The sequence below is a fragment of the Heloderma suspectum genome, chromosome 5 (genome assembly GCF_057233095.1).
Source record: "Heloderma suspectum isolate Gila_16-S chromosome 5, 16-S_ref, whole genome shotgun sequence".
Lineage (NCBI taxonomy): Eukaryota > Metazoa > Chordata > Lepidosauria > Squamata > Helodermatidae > Heloderma > Heloderma suspectum.
The window spans coordinates 12,571,001-12,584,065 of NC_139462.1; positions in this window are offsets into that span (position 1 = coordinate 12,571,001).

Below are 13,065 nucleotides of genomic sequence, written 5' to 3' on the forward strand. Positions count from 1 at the left end.
TGAAATTCTGGCCAGGGGGGGAGGTGCTCCGTCCCTCCACCCCTGAATCCTGGCCGGCCGGGCCCGCAAATGGCAGCGGCCGTAGCCGCCGCTGTTTGCGTCCCTGCAGTCAGACGTGATAGGCTACAAAAATGTTTATGTAGCCTATCACAGCTGAGTAAAAAAAGAAAAGAAAAAAAAGCGAGTATGCAAATGGCGGCGCCCATGGGCACCGCCATTTGCGTTCCTTATTTTGGCACGTCTTAGTCTACGTAAACATTTATGTAGACTATGGCGAAAATAAGGGGAACGCAAATAGCGTAGACACTATGCTATTTGCATTCCCCTTATTTTCGCCGTAGTCTATGTAAATGTTTACGTAGACTAAGACGTGCCAAAATAAGGAACGCAAATGAGCGCCGCCATTTGCATATGCGCTTTTTTTTTTTTTACTCAGCCGTGATAGGCTACGTAAACATTTATGTAGCCTATCATGGTGTTTTTTAAAATTTAGCTGTGATAGGCTATGTAAATCTTTACGTAGATTTATGTAGCCTATCACAGTAGACGCTACGCTATTTGCGTTCCCCTTATTTTTGCTGTAGTCTACGTAAATGTTTACGTAGACTAAGATGTGCCAAAATAAGGAAAGCAAATGGGCGCCACCATTTGTGTATGTGCTTTTTTTTTACTCAGCCATGATAGGCTAAGTAAACATTTACGTAGCCTATCGCGGTGTTTTTTAAAATTTAGCCGTGATAGGCTACGTAAATCTTTACGTAGCCTATCACGTTTTTTTTTTTTTTTAACTTGGAAATGGCAATGGTGGCAGCCGGTCGGAAGACCAGCCGCCGCAGCCACCGCTGCCGCACCGCCACCGCAGCCACCGCCGCCGCACCACTGCCGTAGCTGCCGCAACCGCCGCCGCCGCCACCAGGAAGATTCGCCGAAGGTAAGTCCTGTCCCGGAGGGGGCGGGGGGTGGCAGACCGTTTTGCCACCAATTTCGGGGCCTGAATGCGCTGGCATTCGGCCTCCCCGAGATTCGTGGCAAAATTCTCTGACATCCCTAGCAGAAATAGCAAAAGAAGCCAGAGAAGAAAAGCAAGGCAGTAAAGGCTCTTGCCTTGATTGAAGTATGGGGTAAAACAGGTTCAGGCTTGCAGGCTAAAAAATAAGATTTTTTTTTTTAACCCTTGCATATTGGAAAGCTGATATGCCAGAGAGAATGGTTCCAGCCTGGCCTTCTCTTTGACATGCTACCTTTCCAATATGCTGGAAGTTTTTGATGGGAAGTGGAATTCAGTCCCTGCATTCTGACATGGTGGATTCCCCGAACTGACTCTCACTGTTACGGTTTATTATGATTTTGAAGAGTTAATAAATTGCACGACTTCTAGCTAATGACTCAGTCCATTAAATGTGCATGCATTTGCACAGCAGTTCAGGGGTAAATTTCCAAGTGCACATCATGATGGTCCCCATGGCCACTCCACCAAGGACAGTCCAAAAGTGCAGGCAGCCATGCTGATCCCTAGCAACAAACCAGTTCTAGCAATTTTATCTCCACCAGGAGCAAGTCTTTTGTAAACTCTAATGGCTCTTCATTGCTCATTCAAGACCAAGACACCACAAAATACTTTGCGTTTTAACATGGAACAATAGATTATTGTTAGGAAAATTTATTTCCTCCCAGCTACTGTGAGAAGTTCAGCTAAGCTCAGAGGGAAACAGGGAATTCTGATGAGGGTGACAGTTGACAGCAACACCGCTAATTTGATGATGATGATGATGATGATGATGTCCATGCTGCATCCCAGCAAACCCCATCTCCACTACACCACTGCATTTGCCTATAGGTTAAAAAAAATATAGCTGAAGCAAGGATCATGCTTTCTTTCTGTAGGAACAAAGAAAGTGTTATTCTTGCTTCAGAACTATTGTTCTGAGGATGAATGCCTGTGTAAGACAGGGATGTAACACAGGCAATGTGACACGGCAGGCATAATCTCAGAACAAGCATTTATCCTCTGCAAGAGAGAAGAGGGAATGCATCCTTTAAGATGGTGCTTGCCATCTGTTGTGCTTTGCAAACAAAGGCGACTATAGACTGAACTGGTAGAATGGGGTATTTCATGAAAAATGTTGCCCCCTTTGAAAGGTACCCAACTTTCAGTGATTGATTATGAAGCCTGCAAAAAGGGGGGGATCACACCCTCCCTCCCTGGTTGCCACTCAAAACTGAGTAATGTTCCCTGCCCTCACTCTGAATTGGCTTTGTGATGATGACTTCTACCCAAACAAACCTCATCATTCTGGCTAAGTGTTCCTCAGTTGGCTGGAATCACATAGGCAGCAAGAACATTTTTCCCCTTCTAAAATGGCACCAGAGCAGCTGCTAATTGAGCAGGGGATGGGTTGTAAATAGGGCATGGCAATGTAGGGGGAAATCCCCACCCACCCGTGGCAGCAAAATATTTGGCTACATTCAGTGCTTCTCTAGCATATGCACAGACTCAGTGCCTGAACCCCATGTCGGGACCTTCCTCTTGACTGTTACTACCCAGGGGCAGCTGTCCTTCTCTCTTGGCTGCCATTTGACAGTGACATCCAGGAACCACAATGCACATCTCTACATGCACCACTGCTGTTATCAAATTCATGCCAGTGGGGGTTATCTTTGCTTCGGCAAAAGTGCAAAGAAGAGCAGCCACTTCCCAAAAGAGATGCAGCGAAACCTTGTCAAACATGAGGGAATTGGGGAGGCCTGGTGTTCTCCAGCAGAGTTCCTTTTCCCGATACCCAATCAAAAACAATCAGACATCTCCTTTTTATCGGCCAATTCCTTTGACAGAACATAAAAGGATTGATTCCTCCAAGTGGGCCAGCTGTCTTACAAGCACAGATGCTTAAACAGAAATCAAGTGATGTACTTACCCTCTAGGGCCCTATACAGTATCAGTGCAAACACAGCACATAATTATTCAGGCACTGAGATGTTTTTATAGGATTGCCATTGCTAGAGTGCTAAGATGCTATTTCCTGTGATTCACTACTACACGTTGTCCTTTTTTTTAGTAGGCTATTCTGTTACCACCATCACCACCACTCCTTTGAATAATGGGATGGTCAGATTTTATATTGGGATGACTACGGTTATTTGTGACAGAGTTGTAGTGCTACCAAGAGAATCTGCAGGCATTGCAGAGTGGAACCAATGTCTAGTCATTGTTACCTGTGAAAGGGGGAAAGACCCAAGGAGTCGTAAATCAGTGACTGAAACCAACTATAGAAAGGGTTGACTTAGCTGGGTTTCATGGCTTTCATCGTGAAGGGCACATTGTGGAATTGTGACAGGGAGCGTGCAGGCCCCCATAAGGAAGGACACTGCCCCCTTGGGCTTGTGGTTTCATTTAAGGAGTGACAAAAACTACCTGAGTTCACTCAGACAGAATAAATAAATAAATGCAATGGACTGAAGTTTGTTATTGTGAAGCTCAGCCATACAGGTCTATTTTCCTGGCATCGTTCTAGCAATGTTTCTACTAGGCCTCTTGTTCTAGAAAACACTGTATGGGTAGGGATGGATGGATGAGCCTCCGTCTGCTCCCTTTGGGTGGTCGACAAGCTGTCTTTGCTGCCCACCCCTGTGAGCTCTGCTGGGGGAGCTGCAGGATGGCTCAGCGACTGCCCCCAAAGCGCTGCAGGGTCGTCCGTCCCTTTACCGAGCTGCGATTGTGCGCACAATCATGGCTTAGTTTATTTCTGCATATTTAAACTTGAGTTTGTGGCTGCTGTAAAGGGGTAATGCCTCAAGATTTATACCACAAGGGTCCCTTTACACCGCAGTCCTGAGACATTACCCCTTTAAGGCAGCCATAGACCCGAGTTTAACTATACAGAAGTAAACTGAGTCACGATAATGCGCACAATCGCATCTCAGCAAGGGGACGGACAACCCCACAGCACTTTTTGCTGATTGCCGGGCGGGGAAGCGAGTCCACAGCAGCCTGGTGAGCAGTTTTGTAGTGGTGGCAGGTCGCACTGGGGCATTGTTCCAGCACTTTTTTGAAGCCAGACCCCAGACAGGTTGCAATCTGCTAGGGAAGGAGGAAGGAGCAGAGGGAGTGCAGGCGGCTGCCTCTTGGCTGCTGGCCAGACAAAGGGAGCAAGAGAGGGAGCCTGAGGGAGCTCTGCAGCCTCCTCTTGCCCCCCTTCTCCTCCTCAGCTCTTGGCTTCTCCGCCTGTCCCTGCTCCGTGCCTGTGCTCCCGGCTCTGCCCTTGTCTCCTGCAACACCGGCCACCCATTCAGGGCTGCTGCTGCTGATCATGGCAGCAGCAGGAGAGAGGGGTGGGGGAGGGTGCCACCATTATTTACTTATGGAGCAGGGCAGGTGGCTGGTTTGTGCCAGTTTTTTAAGGATTTATCACATAGCCCTATGCATGTTTACTTGGAGGTCAGTCCCACTATGTTCAATTGCCAACTGGGCTTTCTCCCAGGAAAGTGTGCGCAGGGCTGCAGCCTTAGCTGCCTCCCCAAGATCTCTGTAAACTCAATTCAAAATCAAGACCATTGGATTGCACTGTTAATTCTTGAACATTAATTTCTACCATAAGCAGAATTGCTTGATGCAACCTGCTCTGTCAGCTACACTTTTTGGCATAAGGATGGCATGTATCTGGGCAAACAAACCCTGGTGGAGGGAAGGGAAACAGAAAAAAATCAGTTGAGGGGAGAGGAGAAAGAAGGTAGGGGTGTATTAGATTAACACCCCTGCATTTTTTTCTCAGACATCCAATGGAAATACTACTGCCTTACTCTCAGCTGCACTGTTTTTGTATCCCAGTTGAAGGCCGTATTTCTTTCATGGCTGTACAGTCTTAGAAGGGGGCGTGGCTGTGAGGGGGCATGTCTGTGACTGTCACAAAGGGACCCCACACTTCTGAATTTGCCACCACACTACTGCTGGTGAGTGAGTCCGGGAGGCTGGACAGGGAGAAGTCTGTTGGACTCCCTCCCACCTCCTCGGACTCCCGTGCCATCCCTATGTATGGCCAAAGGATTCATGGCAGCTAAGAGCAAAAGATTCCTGATGATCGTATGCTAGCTACCGGCCTCTTTTGTCATTAAAGTTCACTATCTGTGTGTCTTGTACTGTAACTTAATCCGGAGGAACTTGCCTCACGTGAGTAAACACAATAGGAACCCAGGCAATGCAAATGTCTTCCTGACTTCCAGCTCACCACCATAGTCAAGTAACTCATGAGGTAACCTACAAATCAGCCTGTCTAAAGCCTTGGTAAGAAATATGGCCCAGTCCTAAAGCCTCCTCACCTCCTGACAGATAAAGCACCACTTCTTGCTCTGGGAGCCTCTGCCGCAGGGGTGGGGGATCTCGTTCAGACTGATGGCCAAATTCAGTTTTGGAGATCCTCTTGGGGGCCAACTCCTTTGCATGCAGAAGGTCCCAAGTTTGAGTCCCAGCTTCTCCAGGTGGTCAAGGAAAGAATCCTGCCTGAAACCCTGGAAAGCCGCTGCCAGTCAGTGTCGACAATACTGGGCTAGATGGACCCATGGTCTGACTCAGTATAAGGCAGGTCCCTTTGGTCCTATCTGTTTGTAAGGACATTGGAGAAATCTGCCTGGGGGGGGTGAAGCTTGCTGAGCTTTGATCAGGTCCCCCCACCCCCAGACTTCAGCTCCTTTCCTGTGAGCTGGACCAATGCAATCTGCATCAGGTCAGGGCAGTTTACAGAGATTCCATTTTTGTAATGTGTGTAAAAAGAAATATATACACACTCCCAGAGGTGTGTGTATGTGTGTGTGTGTGTGTGTATGTGTGTGTATGTGTGTGTGTATATATATATATATATATATATATATATATATATATATATAAATATATGATATTCTGGAGATGATGGACTCGACCTTGGGGGAGCTGGGGATGGCGACGGCCAACAGGAAGCTCTGGTGTGGGCTGGTCCATGAAGTCACGAAGAGTCGGAAGCTACTGAACAAATAAACAACAATATATATATAACCTCTGGGAGTGTGTATATATTTACACATACACACACACACACATACATACGTATGTGTGTGTGTGTCTATATATATATATATATATATATATATATATATATATATGTGTGTGTGTGTGTGTGTGTGTGTGTGTCATTCCTCTGATTAATTTTTGTTCCACTGGTGCTGATGGAGCCAATGTGCATACCACATCAGGTGATTTTGGATGAATCATTATTCTGAGCGGGAAACCTGTTTTGTGTTTGTTTTGTTTGATTATCTTTGGATGGGTGCATTCTAGTCCAGGTTCAACAGAGACTTTTTGATGATTTTTCAGGTTCTTTTCCAGCTGGAGGCTGCGTGTGTCATCCCAGCTTTGGGTCCAGGCTTAGATTCAATTTGAGTCCCTGGAAATAAATAAATGAAATACTTTGATATGGCTGAAAGAGTACTGTGTATTTAAATTTATAAAGTGCCTCTATTTCGCAGCATCCTGAATATAAGAAAATATTGCCACCAATTTGTTCAATTTACAGCATCTAGATAGCTCCTCTGCTTTCCTTGCCTGGCCCATAAAAAGGGTAATCGGCACTGTAATAGCACCTATGAAAACACCAGAGTTTAGTACCCATACCCATATACAGAGGCACTATAGTTTAATAGCACAGAACAGACTGAAATTACCTGATGCTTAAGTTTGTCTCTCCTGGTTTTAAATTTGGTCTCTAATGCACAGACAGAACTAGCTATCAAGAGCATTAACACAGCATCAGAGCAGTGAGGAACATTGGCTGCTACAAGGTATCTCAACTTAGATGTTACAAGAGCTTAGGGATATCTCTGCTCTCTTACAAAAGGCATAAAAATGTCACCATATGTAGAGCTTTTATCCCCAATGTCAAATGGAGCTTACCTCGTGCCCCAACGTCATTCCCTCAAGTGTTTTCCTGCAGCTGGCTAGAAGCAGCCCTTTCTGTGGAGTGGCAGTGAGGAAGCAGTGCAATACACTAGGGCATGAAGTAACTTTGCTACATAGCAGTGATCTGGGACAGGTTGTGTCCATGAAAAACCTCACTTCCTTCACAACATGCTCACCTATTTGTGTGATATTTGGAGACAGGGTGCAAAATGGGGGCAAAAATGTTTGCCCATTCAGAGTGAGAGTAGGATTGTTGTTGTTGTTGTTCAGTCATTCAGTCATGTCCAACACTTTGTGACCCCATGGACCATTTATTTATTTATTTATTATTAAATTTATTAATCGCCCATCTGGCTGGTCACCCAGCCACTCTGGGCGATGTACAACATACAATAAAAACAGTTTAAAACAATAAAATTCTACAATAAAAACATTTTCTAAAATACCCTAACCCACCCCAAATGTCTGCCTGAACAACGTTTTTAATGCATGACGGAAGCTCATTAAAGAGGGGGCATGATGGAGTTCCCTAGGGAGGGAGTTCCACAGAGTGGGGGCCACCACAGAAAAGGCCCTCTCCCCTCCTCCCCACCAGTCTAGCTGTCCTGGCTGATGGGACAGAGAGAAGGCCATCCGAGGCTGATCTTATTAAGTGGCCTGTCTGGTGCTGCTGGAGGCGCTCCTTAAGATAGGCTGGGCCAGAACCATATAGGGTTTTAAAGGTCAAAACCAACACCTTGAATTTGGCCCGGAAAACAACTGGTAACCAGTGCAACTCCTTCAGCACTGGAGTGATGTGATCTCGCCGGCGGCTGCCTTTAATCAGGTGAGCCGCCATATTCTGTACCAGCTGCCAGGCCTTCCTGTCTGCCACTCTCTCCCGGAGCATGCTCAAGTTCATATTCATTGCATCATCAGTGATGCTACCTAGCCATCTCATCCTCTGCCATCCCCTTCTCCTTTTGCCTTCAGTCTTTCCCAGCATCAGGGTCCTTTTTTCCAGAGAGTTTTCTCTTAGCATTAGGTGGCCAAAATATTTCAGCTTCAGCTTCAGTATCTGTCCTTCCAATGAGCACTCAGGGTTGATTTCCTTTAGGATGGACTGATTTGACCTCCTTGCAGTCCAGGGGCCTTGTAAGAGTCTTCTCCAGCACCACAGTTCGAAAACATCAATTCTTTGGCGCTCAGCCTTCCTTATAGTCCAGCTCTCACAGCCATACGTTGCTACTGGGAAAACCATAGCTTTGATTAGACGGATCTTTGTCGGCAAGGTGATGTCTCTGCTTCTTACTATGCTGTCTAGGTTTGCCATAGCTTTCCTCCCAAGGAGCAAGCGTCTTTTAATTTCATGGCTACAGTCACTGTCTGCGGTGATCTTGGAGCCCAAGAAAATAAAATTTGTCACTGCTTTCATTTCTTCCCCTTCTATATGCCAGGAAGTGATGGGGCCACATGCCATGATCTTAGTTTTTTTCATGTTGAGTTTCAAACCAGCTTTTGCATTCTCCTCTTTCACCCTCAACAAGAGGCTCTTTAGATCCTCTTTGCTTTCTGCCATTAGGGTGGTATCGTCTGCATATCGGAGGTTGTTGATAATTCTCCCGGCAATTTTAATTCCGACCTGTGATTCATCCAACCCTGCGTTACTCATGATGTACTCTGCATATAAGTTAAATAAGCAGGGTGACAATATGCAGCCTTGTCATACTCCTTTCCCAATTTTGAACCAATCAGTTGTTCCATGTCCAGTTCTTACTGTTGCTTCTTGACTCTCGTACAGGTTTCTCAGGAGACAGGTAAGGTGGTCTGGTACTCCCATCACTTTAAGAATTTGCCACAGTTTGTTGTGATCCACACAATCAAAGGCTTTAACATAGTCAATGAAGCAGAAATAGACGTTTTTCTGGAATTCTCTTGCTTTCTCCATGATGCAGTGAATGTGGGCGATTTGATCTCTAGTTCCTCTGCCTCTTCGAAACCCAGCTTGCACTTCCGGGACTTCTCGGTTTGCATACTGCTGAAGCCTAGCTTGTAGGATTTTGAGCATCACCTTGCTGGCATGTGAAATGAACACAATTGTGCGGTAGTTTGAACACTACCCTTCTTTGCCCTTCTTTGGAATTGGAATGTAAATTGACCTTTTCCAGTCTTGCGGCCACTGTTGAGTGTTCCAAATTGTTGGCATATTGAGTGCAGCACTTTAACAGCATCATCTTTTAGGATTTGAAATAGCTCAGCTGGAATACTGTCATTTCCGCTAGCTTTGTTGTTACTAATGCTTCCTAAGGCCCACTTGACTTCCCTCTCGAGGATGTCCGGCTCAAGTTCAGTGAACGTACTATCATGGCTATCAGGGACATTAAGATCTTTCCTGTATAGTTCTTCTGTGTATTCTTTCCACCTCTTCTTAATCTCATCTGCTAGGTCCCTGCCTTCTTTGTCCTTTATCATGCCTGTCTTTGCACAAAACATACCCTTGAGATCTCCGATTTTCTTGAAAAGATCTCTAGTCTTTCCCATTCTGTTGTTTTCCTCGATTTCTTTGCATTGTTCATTTAAGAAGGCCTTCTTGTCTCTCCTTGCTATTCTCTGGAACTCTGCAATCATTTGGATATATCTTCCCCTTTCTCCCTTGCTTTTTTCTTCCCTTCTTTCCTCAGCTACTTGTAAAGCCTTATCAGACAGCCACTTGGCTTTCTTGCATTTCTTTTTCTTTGGTATGGATTGAGTTGCTGCCTTCTGAACTATGTTACGGACCTCCGTCCATAGTTCCTCAGGCACTCTGTCTATCAGGTCTAATGTAGGGGTGCACGAAAGTCCCTTACCTGTCCTTGAAGCTTTTCGCGGTGGGGGGGAGGAGCTTCGCTACTCCCCCCGTGAAGTTCAGGCCGGGAGGGGAGGCTTCCCGCCTCGCCCGGCCGAAATTCAGGCCGGGGGGAGGCTTCCCGTCTCGCCCGGCCGAAATTCAGGCCGGGGAGGAGGCGCCTCGCCTCGCCTGGCCGCGAACTAAAAAGTTAAAAAAAAAATGCCCCCGTGATAGGCTACGTGACGATTAACGTAGCCTATCATGGCTAGATCTGCAAAGTCAGCTGTGATAGGCTACTTAAATCGTCACATAGCCTATCACGGGTGACTTTAAAAAAAAAAAAAGCGCGCACGCAAATGGTGGCCCCCATAGGGAGCCACCATTCGCGTTCCTTATTTGGTCGCTGTAGTCTACGTAAATCTTTACGTAGACTACGGCGATAGTAAGGGCAACGCTATTTGCGTTGCCCTTATTTTTGCTGTAGTCTACGTAAAGATTTACGTAGACTACAGTGACCAAATAAGGAACGCGAATGGCGGCTCCCTATGGGGGCTGCCATTATCCATACGCTCTTTTTATTTTTTTTTAAAGTCACCCATGATAGGCTATGTGACGATTTAAGTAGCCTATCACAGCTGACTTTGCAGATCTAGCCGTGATAGGCTACGTTAATCGTTACGTAGCCTATCACGGGGGCGTTTTATTTTTTTTCTTTTATTGGAATGGTGGTGGCGGCAAAGAAAAAGAAAGATGTGATAGGCTACGTAAAGGTTTACGTAGCCTATCATGACTAGGTTTAAAAAAAAAAACAACCACGACGTGATAGGCTACGTAAATCTTTACGTAGCCTATCATGGCTGGGTGGGTTAAAAAAAAAAAACACTGCGTACGCAAATGGCAGCGGCTATGGCCGCTGCTTTTGCCTTCCTTATTTTTGCCCTCTTAATCTATGTAAATATTAACGTAGGCTAAAACAGGGAATCAAAAAGGGACGCAAAATGTGCCTGCTACACTATTTGCGTTCCCCTTTATTTTCGCTGTCATAGTCTACATAAATATTTACGTAGATTAAGAGGGCAAAAATAAGGAATGCAAATGGCGGCGGCCATAGCCGCCACGAGTTGCGTACGCGTTTTTTTTCTTTCGTTTTTTTTTACCCAGAGCCCTCCGCAGCCGGATTTTTACCCAGCTGTCCACAGCCGTGGAGCTGCCGCAGAGCACAGCCAGCCGCGGAGGATTCCGGGGGGGGGGAGGAATGGAGTTCCTCCCCCCCTGGCGAGGATTCCGGGGGGAGGGACAGAATGCCTCCCCCCCCACCATCAACATAATCCGTGATCAGGTAAGTGACTTACATACATCTCTAAGATACCCAAATGGAGTCTACATGATAGAGGCAGTATGCCTCAGAATTCCAGTTGCTGGGAGCAAGTAGAAGGTGATGAAGGGCTATCACCATCATAACTTGCTTGTTAACTTCCAGAAGCATCTGGTTCGGCAGAGTTTGAAACAAAATGTTGGAAAAGATGAGTCCTGATGTAATGATCCAGCAAGGCTCTCCTTGAGTTTTTTTATTCCTTGCCACATTCGGTGCAATGGATCATCATTGTTTGTTAAACATATGCTAATTTTTTGGCAGCCATCAAAGTATTAAATTTAGCACATTCAAATTTTCCCCCACCCACAATACATTAGTCACTTCAGCCATTTTCTGTACACTCAACTGTATTCCTTTCTGGGCAAATTCAGATCATTAACAGACATACATCTTTGACAGAGCTTACAGCTTAGTGCTTTTCATGCCTTTTTTATTATTGCTTATCAAGTCTGACAAACCCATCAGATCACCCTCCACATTGTTAGGGATATGAGGATGACGACAAACACAATGCAGCAGGAAACGGTGTTAATACATGAAGACAAATTCTCGGAGAAAGCTGAAATTAGTTTGTTGCATAGATACCAGCTCTCTTAAGATTCCAAAGGCTTAGCCAGTCCTACCTTTCAACAAAATCATAGCAGATTTTCAAGCGGAGGCTAAAGAACAATTTGCCCTTGTGATAGCTAGGAAAAGAAGGCAGCAAAACAGATGCATTATAAATCAATATACCATACCTTCTATATGGAAAAGAAAAAGAGTGAGCCCATGACATTTGCCATGAAGCTCTTGATGCATATTGTGATGATAGAAATTCTGCAATCATGAGTTTACGGGTGAGTGGGATTATAAGGTTCCATTCCAATGATTTTTTGTTGTTATTTAGTAGATTCATTCCATTTAGGGATGGATGGACTCACTCGCACCTGAGTTCATCAGGTGCTCGACGAGTCAGGAACACCACCCACCCTTGCTCTTGGTGCCGCATGAGCTTTGTCACAGCCCGGCAAGCACCCCACAGAGCCATGGGGCCAACTGTTCTCCTGTGTAGCTGCCATTGTGCGCAACAATGGCAGCTTGGGCTCTTCCGGGTAGGCAATGTTGCGTAATTGGCAGCCGTACAGGGCCCATTTATGCAACATCCCAGGTGCAAATGCTCCATTCATGCCTGTAATGTTGCATAAATGGGACCTTTACGTCCATTGATCATGCAATGTTACCTGCCCAGAAGTGCCTGAGCCACCACTGTTGCATGCAATGGGGGCTCACTAGGTGGAAGAGACAGCTGCTGAGTGTTTGCCGAGCCATGGGGCACTCACCAAGCAGGTCCATGAGCACCCTGTCATGTAGGGATGGGAGGATTCCCTACCTGTTGTTCCAGGGGGAATCTGCCCAGAGGGGGAGGTGATCTGTCCCTCCCCCCGGAATCCTCTTAGGCCACCAGCCAGCTCTGCGGAGTCACCGCAGGCAGGATCCGGCTCTGCACATTTCCAGGGAGGCAGTGGAGGTAAGGGATCTGTTCCGCCATGGACTCTGGAGGCTGGATTCCTTTGAATCTGGCCACATTGGGCTCCGTGGCGGAATTATCTGACATCCCTACCTGTGGGTCAATGAGTGGGGTCCAGGGGGGGTGGGTGAGGGGGTCCATTGGACTCTACCCCCCCATGTGGATTCTCATGACATCCCTAATTCTATTCCACCTAAACTCTAGGATGGTTTGGAAATGTATTCCTGGCTTGCACACAGAGTTAGAGTGACCAGGACATGTCTCCAGGATGCTGTCTTGGCTGTGTCACTTCAGTTTGCAGTTGAGGGCTCACATGATTGAATGCTCCCCTTTACAAAGCATCCCCTACACAGAGAAAGCTAGCACATCAGGGGGCACCCTAACCCTAACCCCTTCCCCAAACATGGTGATATTTAGGGCTGTGCAGGGACACCTTGATCCAATTTGGGGGGCTC